We start from the raw sequence: 14,417 nt of genomic DNA on the forward strand, positions 1-14,417 counted from the left end.
TATTAACACTTGCGATGTATAGGATCAACTTTACTCCACAAAAAATAACCAAAACAAACAAACCAAAAACACGATTCACAAACAGGGTTTGGATTTTGTCAAGGGTTTTAAGAAAGGGCTTTGAGAAGGAATCAAGGAACAAGGAAGAACCACTTATCTAGGCAACCATTTTGCTCCGGCAGTGGTGAGTTTGCTCCGACAACAGTGAGCTTCATTCTTCATTGACAGGAGTAGAAATATAGTGGATGATCTTAGGGCTTAGGCACTCATTTTGGCATCATAGAGGTAAGTATAATAAATACTTGTATTTTTTATGTCTTCTTTTCTTTATTTTTATAATTTTGCTTCATAATGATGTATTTATATTATATGTTAATATGTTATGATGATTGATGATTGATGAAGATGAACTTAATTTGTTCACTTTATTGATTTGTTTTCTTGGTGAATATCTTACATTGGTATGAATATGAACCTTTAATATTTATTTAACATATGAGTAATAGGATTCAACTAGGATTTGAGCCAAATAGATTGGTTTTATAAAAAATTATACAGGAACGCTTTAGTCAATAAGGCAATGCTTTATGCCCGCCTTATTGCTAAGGCGCTCCGAAAGACCCTCAAACACCTCCGACGCCTTACTGCCTTAAAAACTATGAGTGGGAGTGTGCCAACTCTCTGGTTATGGCCTTCCTTGTCAACTCTTTGTTGTCAAGCTTTCGCGTGGCTATCACCTCCTTGACTCCACTGCGAAGATCTGGAAGTCTGTCCAGGATATCTATTCCCAGGCAGGGAATGATGATCTGGTCTTTGAGCTTCGCCATGAGGTTCATGATCTGAGGCAAAGATGGCTCACTCTATCATAGTACTACTATGAGTTGCGGTTAGTATGGACTGAGTTGGATTTCTATGAGGAGTATACTCCTTCCACAGCTGAAGATGTCACCAAGTTTCAGAAGCGAGAGGACAAAATTAGGGTTTATGACTTTCTGACAGGTCTGAATGTGGAGTTTGATCAGTTACGGTCTCAGGTTTTGAGTCGTGACCCCTTTCCTACCTTGGATCAAGCCTATATTGTGATCCAACTTGAGGATAGTCGACGTACCACTATGCTTCCACAGCAAGTTACCACTCTTATTGAGAGATCTGCACTTGTTTATAGCACTCAGTCCCTTAGTGCAGCCCCACAGTCTAGTGTCTCCTCTACTAGGACTCCAGTGAAGTGCAATTACTGTGGGAAGGAGCGTCATAGCAAAGAGCACTGCTGAAAGCTTCATGGTCGTTCTACTGATACATTTGGAAAAGGGCAAGGGAAGGGTCGTGCTGGTACTTCTGGGCAGGCCAACCATATTGAGAGCCCTGACTCTGACTCTGCTCTTAGCTCCTCAGTAGCCTCGCTATCATTTGATGAGTTTACTGCCGGTGCCTCTTGACACATCCAGACTCTCCTGCACCTGCCACTACGAGCTTTGGTCATTCCACCCCATCTGGGTCAGGTATCTCCTTTTGTGGCCATACTATGTCTGTCCCTTCTACCCCTTGGATTATAGACTCTAGGGATTTTGATTATATAACAGGCCGTTTGTCCTTTTTTTTCACAATACACTACTTATCCTAGTAATGGTAAGGTTAAATTGGCCAATAGGACTTATTCCACTATTCTGGGGAAGGGCTCTGTTGGCTGTACCTCCTCTTTATCCCTTTCTACTGTATTGCATGTTCCTCCTTTTCCCACTAGCCTTTTGTCCATTAGTAGTCTTACTTCTAGTTTTAATTACAAAGTCACCTCTTTCCTGTCTCATTGTGTTTTTTAGGATCTGGTGACAAAGACAACGATTGGCTCTGGTAGGGTACGTAGCAGTCTGTATCTGCTTAATGATGACTCGGCGTTGGCCTCTGGTCAGGCTCTTCAGACATCTTCTATGCCACCTCCCATTTCTAAGTTACTGCGATGGCATCGTCGGTTGGGACATCCCCTTTGGGAACTTTAACTATAGTTTTTCCTTCCTTTAAAAATTGTAATTCGAGTAAGTTTTTTTGTGAGGCATGTGTTTTGGCCAAACAAACTAGAATCACTTATTCTGTTTCTGGAAATAAAAGTGCCACTCCTTTTTCATTGATACATTCTGATATTTAAGGTCCATCCCGCTATGTGTTTGTCAATGGTTATCGGTGGATTGTCTCTTTTAATGATTGTCATTCTTGGACTACTTGGGTTTATATGATGCGAACCAATGGCAAGACCTTTTATTGCTTTCAGCAGTTTCACTGCATGGTTCAAACTCAGTTTTGTGCTACCATTAAGATCCTTCGAAGCGACAATGGCCTAGAATACTTTAAAAGGTCCTTTCAAGCTTACCTTTCCGATCTTGGGATGATTCATCAGACTAATTATGTGGATACTCCGGCTCAGAATGGGATTGTTGAGATGCATGTTCCTCTCAGTACTTAAGCGACACAACTCTCACTGTTGCCTTTCTTATCAACCAAATGCCTTCTCAGGTCCATGCCTTCTGCTCCCCTCTGGATCTTCTCCAAGGTTCTGTTGCTTTTCCTTTTCCTCCTAAGGTATTCAGTAGTGTTTGTTATGATCGCGATCATCATCTTCATGGAAAGTTTGATCCTCGTGGTCTCTGATGCATTTTTCTGGGGTATACTCTAAGTCAGAAAGGTTATCGGTGTTTTCATCCTCCTACTCAGTATTGGTTTGTAACTATGGATGTTGTCTTTCACGAATCTGCATCATACTACACTATAACACCTCTTTAGGGGGAGTCTCCTTCTATTGTGGAAGATGTGCTGTCGTCTCTTGAAATTGCTATCCCTTCTCGTATCCCGTTTCAGGGGGAGAATGACACTCTTACTTCTCCTACTGCGCCTCGGCCAGAGATACATGTGTATAGTCGCATAGAGCATACTCAGACCACTACAAATCCAGCATCTACCTTACCATGCCAGTCATCTCCTCTCGAGCCAGATCTTGTCCCATTAGACCCTAATAATTCTCCTTCTCCTTCTCCTTCTATTGATCAATCTCTTGAGTTACCTATTGTTGTTCGTAAAGGCATTAGGTCTTGTACTTTACGTCCTATTGCTAAAATTGTTTCTTATGACTCACTCTCTCCTTCCTACTATATTTTTGTGTCTTCTCTTTCCTCTGTGTCCATTCCTCATACCTGGCAAGAAGCGAGTGCAAACTCACAATGGCAGGCAGCTATGGTTGAAGAGATGCAGGATTTGAAGAAGAATGACACATGGGATCTGGTGCGTCTTCCCTCCACAAAAGAAGACAGTTAGATGTAAATGGGTCTTCACAGTAAAACAGAAGGCTGAAGGTATAGTGGATCGATACAAGGCCAGACTTGTTGCCAAAGGCTTCACACAGACTTATGGGATGGACTACCAGGAGACTTTTGCTCCAGTTGCTAAGATGAACACAATTCGTGTTATCCTGGCTTGTTCCGCCAACTTAGATTGGGATCTCCAACAGTTGGATGTGAAGAATTCCTTCCTTCATGGGGAACTTAAGGAGGAAGTGTATATGGACATTCTTCCTGGGTTCACTTGCTCCAAAACCCAAGGGAGGTATGCAAGCTGAAGCATGCTCTGTATGGGCTGAAGCAATCCCCTCGTGCTTAGTTCGGACGTTTCCATAAGGCTATGGTTGCTATAGGTTATTCTCATAGCAATGCCAACCACACTGTTCATCAAGAGATCTGGTGGGAAGATTGCTATCCTAATAGTCTATGTACATAATACTGTTGTTACTGGTGATGATCTGGCAGAAATCTCTTGCCTCAAGAGATACTTGAGTGAGGAATTCGAGATCAAAGACCTAGGACAACTCCGTTACTTCCTTGGCATTGAAGTTGCCAGGTCTTCTCGTGGGATCTACTTGTCTCAGTGGATGTATATTCTTGATCTTCTCTCTGAGACAGGCATGTTGGGATGTAAGCCGACAAACACTCCTATTGAAGCTAATGGTCACCTGAGTAGTAAGGAAGGTGATCCGGTATATAAGGGGAGATATCAGAGATTAGTGGGGCGGTTGATCTCTCCCTCTCATACACGCCCTGACATAGCATTTGCTGTCAGCCTGGTTAGTCAATACATGCATGATCCTTACTCGACTCATAGAAGTTGTGTTGCGTATTCTCCGGTACTTGAAATCTGCTCGAGGGTGTGGTATCCTTTTTTCTCCTCATGATCACATTAGGGTGGAGGCCTTCACAGATACGGATTGGATAGGTTCCCCTGATGACTATAGGTCTACTGCTGATTATTGCACCTTTGTTGGTGGTATCCTTATTGCATGGCGTAGTAAGAAGCAAGTTGTGGTTGCCCGTTCAAGTGCTGAAGCAGAGTTCCGTGCTATGGCACATGGCATTTGTGAGCTCCTATGGGCTATGGCTTCATGCTCTTCTCACTGATTTGGTTGTTTCTGCTACTCTCCCTATGAAAGCTCTTTTGTGACAGCAAATCTGTCATTAGCATTGCTCACAACCCTGTCCAGCATGATCGAACCAAGCATGTGGAGATCGATCAACATTTCATCAAAGAGAAGCTGGATATGGGCCTTATCACTGTGCCTTTTGTTTCCAGTAATGAACAACTAGTTGATGTATTTACTAAAGGTCTTAGTAGTAAGATGTTTCATCCTATTATCTACAAGTTGGGCATATGTGATATCGATGCACCAACTTGAGGGGGAGTGTTGTAATAATGAGTTTTATGGGTTTTAGGGAAAATGTCAGTTACCAAACAGACCCTAAGGGGTTTAATGGTCTTTGTAATTCTCTAGAACCTTCTCTCCATTGTTATAAATAAAGAGGGTTGGTGTTATATTAGACACAAGTTATTACCCCATTCAACACTTTATATCCCACGCCTCTTCTATCTCTCCCTCCTTTCTCACGCCTCTCTTTCCCTTCTCTCTTTATCTCTCCTCTCACCTCTCCCTCTCTCTATGTTTGTCTTTTCTCCCTCTTTCATGTCTCTCTCTCTCCTCTCTTTTCCCCTTTCACGTTTCTCTCTCCTCTCTTTTCCCCTCATGTCTCTCTTTTCTCCCTCTTTCACGTCTCTCTTCTCTCTCTTTCTTCCCTTTCACGTCTCTCTCCTCTCTCTTTTCCCCCTCGCATTTCCCTCTCTTCCTTATCTCTCCTCACGTCTCTCTCCCACAGTCCCATGGTTGTCTAAAAGGTGGGGTCCACAACAATTTAAAAGAAAAAGAATGTTTTAAAAATAAAAGAAAAGAAATGAAATAAATAAAACCCCATACTTACTACTAATCAGATTTGAACTTAGGATCTTCACTTGATTAATGCCTCAACCTAACCACTAGGTTAGCACATTAAGTTATTAAATGAAATCTAACTTTAAATATTTAAGCAAGTTTAGAAAATAACAAAAAAAGATACATAATCTAAGGTTCCAAAATTTGGAGCATTACATCCTCCCCCACTAAAATGAAAATTTGTCCTCGAAATTTCACTCTCCCTATGGTGCCAATATATTATGTTTCAGCACAAATTTTTTTATTAATGTCCCTATGCCACCATGTTCTAAACCTATTGCTCTGATGCCATTCTATCATGACCCAAACCCAGATACAGGTAAGGGTACAGCCCTCGCAGGAAAGGATCAAATGATCCAAAACATTCACCAAAACAGGCATAAGAAAACTCATAAAAAAATTCTAAGTGTAAACAAAATAAAACAACTCAAAGATAAAATATCCCAAAATCATACCTACTGGTGGCAATCTAAGGTGTGATCTCACAATCTAAATAAAATTACTCTGTCAGAGTTTACATGAAACAACATCCTACTACAATCATCTATTGAAGTAAAAAGACAAATAGAAAACTTCAGGTCGCCCTCGAACTCCGCTTGCAGCATATCTTCACCTTAATTATTTGTGATGTTAAAATAATGGATTAAGCTCAACAACTCAGTAAGGGAAAATAGTAAGAACACATCACAAGGCAAACAATCAATAAAAAACAATGGTTAAAACACAGTTTTTGTTTCTCAAACCACACTTTTAATAAAACATGATCATTTAAAAATAAATACCCCTTTTTATCACACTTTAGCCCACATTGAGGGAACTAGGTTGCCACCACCCATACTCAGAGAGGGAAAACACTACCCCGTTACAAATCACACATTCACACTGTCGTCACCCCCTTTGTGACTATAAATTTCCGTGGCTCAACGGAATACATTGCCTCTTGGGTGGCAATTACTCTTCACAGTACGGAGCAGTCTATTTGCCCTCACACACTCTTTTCACACTTTCACAAAAATCACCTTTCATCAAATCACTTTCTTTAAAAACACAAGCATAGGTAAAATCTCCACGTAAGAATCAATATCAATATACATCACACTAATAGTCACATATTAATCACTCCTATAAACTCATGTCTCATATAAACACAATTGAAAAGGTATAAGTTAGCACATATCCACAATACAAGCACACCAAACATCAATCGTACAATCAAACCACACACCTGTGGTGTAATCCCCATTCCTCTCCCTTTCTTTCTTCCTTCCTCACAATTCTGCTTTCTTTCCTTCTTTGTTTTTCTCTTTCTTTCTTCTTTTCTTCCTTTCTCCTCCCTCTTTTCCCCTTTCACGTTTCTCTCTCCTCTCTCTATGTAATGTCCCAAATTTTGGAACCTTAGATTATATATCATTTTGTGTTATTTTATAAACTTGCTTAAATATTTAGAGTTACATTTCATTTTATAACTTAATGTGCTAACAGCAGCTTTCTAACAAGCTAAGATTACTTAAATTAAGGGTGAGTGTCCTTATCGTGGAATAAGTCCTAGTCTTCTCGAGTTAGGAGGAGTTAGTTTCACTAAGTTCCCTGTTATGAGACATCGAAGTGGACCAGCACAAATTTAGACATATGAACACTCATTGAATTTAAATCCTCCATGACGGAATATTAGCCGTTTTTCCCCGCCGGCCGGCCTGCCCCCTGGCGGGGCCTCCCCCTTCTCTGGTTATTCCTATCATTCCCTGCCCCTCCTCTGCCGCTCCCTCACCTCCCCACCATCCACTACGCCTTCTCTGACTCCCCTCCCTCTGGGAGTCCCCTGGAATTCACATTTTAAACATCCCCTCACACCCCCTATTGAAAGCCTCCCTCTCCACTTTGTCCCTCCCACCATTGTCGACGACTTCATTATTGCGGTTTGTCCTAAGGTCCTCCTGGACTCTGAGGCCTCTCGATGGACTAACTCCTTTGCTGGACGCTTCTTAGGGAAGCACCCCTTCTTCCACCTTGTTAAGTCATCCTTCTTGAAACAATAGAGACCGGTGGGGACAATCGATACCTTCCTTCTTGACCATAGCTTTGTTCCTTTTCTGCTTCTTTGAGGATCAAGATAGGCTGCGTTGCTTGGAGGGAGGCCCCTGGTTCGTTGGCAGGTCTCCAATCTTTTAGATTGAGGTCTTGGCACCGGCACATGCTCCTCAATAGGACTGACCTATCCACCATTCCCCTCTGGGTTACCCTTCCGGGACTCCCTCTGCACTTCTGGTGTTCCGATGGCCTCAGCGCCGTTGGTTCTATCCTCGATTAACCCATATGCTCTGATGCTCGAACCAATTGCAATGATCGTCTAGATTAACCCAAGACGGAGATGAATTCTCCTTCCAGTAAACCGTACACTACGACTGAAAGCCTCCTCAGTGCCTGGAATGCAAGGTCTTCGGACACTGTACTACCTTTTGCTCCTTAAAGCCGGCCACCAGTGATCCCAGTGGTGGCTCACTGATCGACCCTTCTGGCCCTGTTAACCTCTGTGACATGTCATTAATTTGGAAAACTGTGTCTAAGCAAAGGAGTATCTGGGTCGATTGGCTTCAGTCCTCTTTGCTCTCCACTCACTCTCTTTGGATTGCCCCCACCCCTTCGGATGCCTCTTAGATTTTGAGGAAAATCCTTAGCCTTAGGCCTCTGGCCCTTACTGCCATCCCCTCTATCGGCAATTGCTAATCAACCTCTTTGTGGCTTGACCCATAGCACCCTTCTGGCATTCGTTCCTCCTTGGTCACTTGTAGGATGATCTATTCCTCAGGGTTTCCCTTGACAGCCCCTGTTTCCTCGATTCTTTCCCCCTTGGGTTGGTCTCCCCCCTCGACCTCCCACCCCCTCTTGTGGACCTTTGGTCTGCCCTTCCCCCTCCCCTCTGGGCATCGAGGAAGGGAAGACATATGTATCTGGCTGCCCTCTTCCAATGGGATCTTTTCTTCTGCCTTTGTTTGGTCCTTCGTCGGATCGTCCAGGCCTCTGGTCTCTTGGAGAAATCTTGTCTGGTTCAAAGGCCACATTCCTTGCCATAGTTTCACGGTCTGGAGATGCCTCCCTAAATTGTCTCCCTACCCAATCTTTCCTCATTAATCGACATATCCCCGTCAACCCCTCTTGCTGTATCTGCCCCAATGATCTGGAGGACTCTTCCTTTCTTTTCTTCTTTTGTCACTTCTCTTCCTTGGTTTGGAAGAAAGTTCTCTGTAAGTGCTGGCCCTCTCGCAGAACCATTCTCCCCCTTGATAGAGAATTGATTTGGATCGACATGACTTTTGAGTGCTCCACCATTTGTGATGCCATAGGTAAGCTAGCCTTCTCTGCTACTATTAACCACCTTTGGATGGAGCGTAACATTCGAAGATGGTCACCTAATTCCCGCTCCCCGGACAAGATTTGGACTGCCATCTTCTACGATGTTACCTCCAAAATCCGCTCCCCCCAGTCTAGGCTTATCCCCAGTTCCATAAGAAATAGACACATAACTAACTCTTCAAACCTTCCCTTGAACCCTATTCACCCCCCCTTTTGATCCCACCCCCCAATTTTCTATTGTCCCCTTTGTTCTTGGTTTGGCAATTGTTGTTCTCTTTGTTGTTTTGATATAATTTTCTTATTCTCTTGTGGTTATAATTTTCTTATTCTCTTATGATTGGCTATTCCTTGTTGGCTAAGGCCTCCCCCCTCCTTTCCCCTTATATATTGTCTCCCCTTTTGGGTATTAATTATTTAAATTGTCCAAAAAAAAAAAATGTCTGAAAGAGGTCGTCGTCCTCTCCGGCCTCAGCTGAGAGGCAGAGGGAATAATCGCAGAAAAATCCCCACAAAATAGGTCGGGATTCCCCAAGCATCCTCCATTAGAGATCCCCTAGACAAAGAGATGCCTTTACTTGCTGGACAAAACCGATTTACCCCTGGGTGAAATCGTTGACAGCATCGAAGCTCCAACCTTGCTTGTTGGTATTGCTGATGGTGACATCTATGACCTTCCTTTGGCGTTTGACTCTGATGACTCCGTTGGAAGCTCCGAGGATAGCTCTGATGAGAACTCTTCTAGTGAAGCCTCTACGGATTCCTCCGGCTCGACACCTGACGGCAGCACTTCCGACTTTGACGGCAATACCTCAGATCCTGATGGAGACCACTCGTCCTTGGTTTCTTATGCCTCAAGGTCTTCCTCTCCTGAGACGGAACTAGCGGCGACATCTTATTCGAAGGCACTCGAAGACTTCCCTCTTATCATTGTGGAGGGTGCACATGCCTTTGATATCACATCTTCTCTTCCCTCAGAGACCAATAGTGGGCCTCCTATCGTCAATGTTACTAGGCCTGAACCCTTAGACCAAACCCCTGAACCGGACATCCTAAACCAACCCAGACCCATCACCTCACATACGACCAATCATTTTAGGCCCCCATCCTCTTCTTAAGCCCATAACCCATCTATTCATTCTTCGACCCTTACCCATCACATCTTGGACTTAAACCTGGACCAAGTTTTGACCCACAAAAACATTTCATCTTCTTCGCCCGATAGGCCCTCATTGTCTGGAAAAACCAATCCCAGGTGCCCCCTCACAAAAGCTAAGCGACAACCAGCTGCCAAGTTCTCCGTGCGCAAAGGCTCCAATCTCTCTTGGTCCCCGCCTCCCAACAGTGCTCCCCGAGCCTGTCAGAGAAGAAGTAAGTCTCGGCCTACCATAGATTCTACTGGTTCCGCCTCTCGGGACCATTTGCAGCCCTCTCCCAAGCGTAATTGATTTCTCAAGGATTTGTTTGGAATACCAGGGGCCTCAACTGCCCTTCTAAACATGCAGTTGTGCACCTTCTTATTAAAGATCTCAGGTCCTCCTTTTGTTGCCTCCTGGAAACCCATGTCAAAGAGCCCAACATTTCCAAAATCACTTCTGCCCTTGGCTCGTCATTTCTGTCCAACCATACCTCCCACCCCAATGGTCGCATCTCCTTTGTGTGGGACAACACTAAACTCAATGTCACCCTTATTTCCTCTTCCCAATACCTTCACCTTTCCATATCGGACATTGCCTGCAGTTCCAAATTCTTCCTCACATCTGTTTATGCTTCCAACAAAATAGCCAACCGTGACATCCTCTGGAATGACCTTAGACTGATTGCCAACCAAATCGACTCCTAACCATAAGGAATATGTGGTGATTTCAACATGATCAGATTCATAGATGAGAAGTAGGGAGGAGACCCTGCAGGTATGGCTTTTGTTGAGGCATTTAATACCTGCATTGAAGACATTGTTTTTGGAGACCTTAGATGATCTGGAATGAAATATACTTGGAACAACAAAAGATCAGGCCAGACCCGCATTGCTTGTAAATTGGACAGAATGCTTATTAATGAAGCATGGCTCACAACCTTTCCTTCCTCTCATGCCTCCTTTGAAGCCTCTAATACCTCAGACCATAGCCCCATCTCCCTCCTAATCCAACCCTATACTTCCTTCAGCCCTAAACCCTTTAAATTTTATGACATGTGGATCTCCCACCCTGACTTTCCCAACATTGTAAAGGAAGCTTGGTTAAAACCTCTCCATGTGTATTCCACCCCTCTATTAGCCCTGGCCAAAAAGCTGAGGAATGTCAAATTTTCCCTTAAAGCTTGGAATACTAACTCCTTCGGGAATATTTCTTCTCAAGTTATTGATTGCTAGAACAAGCTCACTTCCATTCAATTTCATCTGCAGTCTTATCCCCTTAATTCCTCTCTCACTGATGAAGAGAAGGCTGAGGCAACCCATCTCTCCACCCTTCTTGCTCAAGAGGAGAGTTTCATGAGACAAAAATCCAGGATTAATTGGCTGGAGCTTGGTGACTCTAACACTGCCAACTTTCACAGATCAGTAAAGGCCAGGAACAACTTTAACTCTATCACCAAGCTGACCAACTCTGATGGCACCCAGGTCCACAAAGTGGAGGAGATAAAAAATGTGGCTTTGACTATTTCAAGAACATGTTCATGAAGGAAACAGCTCCTCCTTCCTCCATTCCGGAGGGTCTCCTAAACAAGTTTATTGCCAACTTGTCTTCTTCTCTTATGGCCATCCCCATTGAGGATGAGATTACTACTGTCATCTTCTCTCATAATGCAAGCAAAGCCCCGGGTCCCGATGGGTTTGGGATTCTTTTCATCCTCTTGGGAGCTCATAAAAGAGGACATGATCACAACAGTCCGAAGCTTCTTCTTCAACCCAACCAAATCAAAGGGATTAGTCACACTTTTCTTTGTTTCATTCCAAAAAAAGAAGGAGCCGATGATATGAAAGACTTAAGGCCAATCTCTCTTTGCAACCTTCTTTATAAGTTCATAGCAAAAATCTTGGCAAATAGAATCAAGCTTGTAGTTGACTCTCTTGTTAGCAACAATCAATCGGCCTTTATACCTGGGAGAAGCATTAGAGATAACATCATCCTCTGCCATGAAATAGTTAGAGGGTTTGATAGAAAATCCCATTCCCCTACAGCTCTCACGAAGATAGACATCCCCAAGGCATTTGACTCTTTGAGATGGGATTACATTGTCTTGGTCTTACAAAGCATAGGATTCCCTCCAGGTTTCACCAATTGGATCTACCACTGCATTGCCTCCCCTCACTTCTCATTCTTGGTGAATGGCAGTCTGGCTGGTTACTTCCACCCTTTTGTGGGTACAAGACGGATGCCCCCTCTCCCTGTACATATTTTGCCTTGCCATGGAAGTCCTCTCCAAAAGTTTACAATTGGCAACTGATCAGAACCACATATCTGCCATCCCCAAGTGTAAAGCTAGTAACCTCACTCACCTTGCCTTTGCTGATGACTTGATGATCTTCTCCAAAACAGATCCTTCTTCCATAGAAAGCATCATGTTATGTTTGTCTCAGTTTGCCACTATATCAGGGCTCCACATTAACCCTGCAAAATCCCTCATCTTCTTATCGGGTATCTCTGACACTACCAAAGCTTCCCTCGAACAATCTGGCTTCCGCATAGGGACCCTTCCGATGAAATATCTTAGGCTCCCTCTCATTCCAGCTAGGCTCTCTGCCCATCACTGCACTCCTATGCTTAATCTCATCAGAAAGCGGCCTCAACTTTGGAAAGGAAAGCTCTTATCCTATGCGGGTCGTCTTAAGCTCATCAGATATGTTCTCCAAGCTTCCTATATTTACTGGTCAGGTATCTATGGGTTGCCGGTTTCCATTATAACCAAGTTGGAATCCATTTTTGCCTCCTTCCTGTGGAAAGGCAAATAATGTTCCAGATTTCTTCGTCCCATCAGTTGGGCTGCAATCTACCTTCCCAAAGCCGAAGAGGGCTTAGGCTTGAGAAGGATCAAGGATGTCAACCTGGCAGGTATAATCAAGTTGGCTTGGAAAATCATATCCAAGAAGAATAGTATATGGGTGGATTGGGTATACTCGATCCCTCTCAGATCTAACTCCTTTTGGAGTGTTAAGGTCCCCGCAGATGCTTCATGGGTTTGGCATAAGATCATTGCTATCCGGCCCTCCATCTCATCAGTCATCTCCTCTCAAATTGGCAATGGGGAAGACACCTACCTTTGGCTTGACCCTTGGAACCCCAAAGGAATTTTATGGCACACTATAAGTGCCAAGAATATATATAACTTAGGTTTACCAAAGCTTGCTCGTGTGGCTGATATTTTATCCACTGGCAGTTGGTCCCCTCCGGCCTAGAGTTCTCCTCCCCTTGCAGACATTCGGAACTCTCTGCCGATCATTCCAGTCTCCCATCAGCAAAGGCAAGATTAAGATTCTATTCACTGGATGCCTTCCCCCCTCAAAGCTCTTCTCAGCTAAGGCAGCTTGGGAGTTTGTCAGGACTCAGGGCCAGACCTCTCCAGGGCATAGACTTATATGGTTCCCTCATCAATCCCCTGCCAGAGCTTCACGGCCTAGGGAGTCTTCACCAACTCCTTGCCTACTCAAGATTTCCTCATTCATAGAGGTATTCCAGCTGATCCCCTGTGTATCCTTTACGGTAATGAGCCAGAGACAATAGATCACATTTTCTTTGCATGCACCATCTCGTCCTCCATCTGGAAAGGAATTTTGGACAAATTCTGGCCAGCCAACTAAAGTATCCTTCCTTTTCACATATAATGGATCTGGATGGATATGACTTTCCATTAAAAATCTATTTGTGACACTGTGGGAAAGCTTGCCTTCTGCGCAACGCTTAACCAGATCTAGATGGAAAGAAATCATAGGAAATGGACCTCTAACTCTCGCTTTCTTGATAAGATTTGGAGCTCCATATCCTTTGATGTCAAGGCCAAGGTTTCCTGGATGTCCTCCTCTTGTATCCCCTCCCATAGAAATAGACATATTGTAAATTCCTGGGAGCTGCCTAGCTCCAGCATCAGGAATAGCTTATCTTCCTAAGTTGTTCTGTTTCTCTTCCCCCTCCCCTCTTAAGGGGCGGTAATTTTACTTTTCTTTCTCTTGGTATTGAATTATTTATTCACCAAAAAAAAAAAAAAAAAGATTACTTAAATTTGAGTAGTAATGACAAAGCTATGCTCTAGTCAAACTTATTTTAAAGTGTCTGAATGTTGTTAAAATCGTCAGAATGAAAATAATTTTATAGACTTCAATATAAAATATTATTTTACCACACTTTTGGTTTTAACAATGTTTTACCATGATAAGATTTAAGAAATTTTCAAAACTGAGAAAAACCTCAGTATATGAATGTTGAAAATTACCCTTATAACCAAAAACCCAGTTTTTGCTCTTGAACTAAGGGTTAACTTTTTATCTTTTTGGAATTTGATTTTGAAACTATTTTTATTGGATTTAAATAGAGGGGCATTTGCTTATTTATGAATAATGTCTTAAGTAAATGAAATAACAAATATAAAATCAACCGTGGGGCAGCAATCTAAGCTTGGAGCTAACATCAAAGAAGATGGTGTTCCAAATCATCTTTAAGGAGCGAAAGTTGGATGTCCATCTATGAAGATTACTCTCTATCAAAATATGATTGATAGTGCCACAAAAAACAAGTTTACCCGCCATATCACAAATAGAAGAACTGGCAAAAGTCATGTC

This window comes from Macadamia integrifolia, chromosome 5 (assembly GCF_013358625.1).
Source record: "Macadamia integrifolia cultivar HAES 741 chromosome 5, SCU_Mint_v3, whole genome shotgun sequence".
NCBI classification, from domain to species: Eukaryota; Viridiplantae; Streptophyta; class Magnoliopsida; order Proteales; family Proteaceae; genus Macadamia; species Macadamia integrifolia.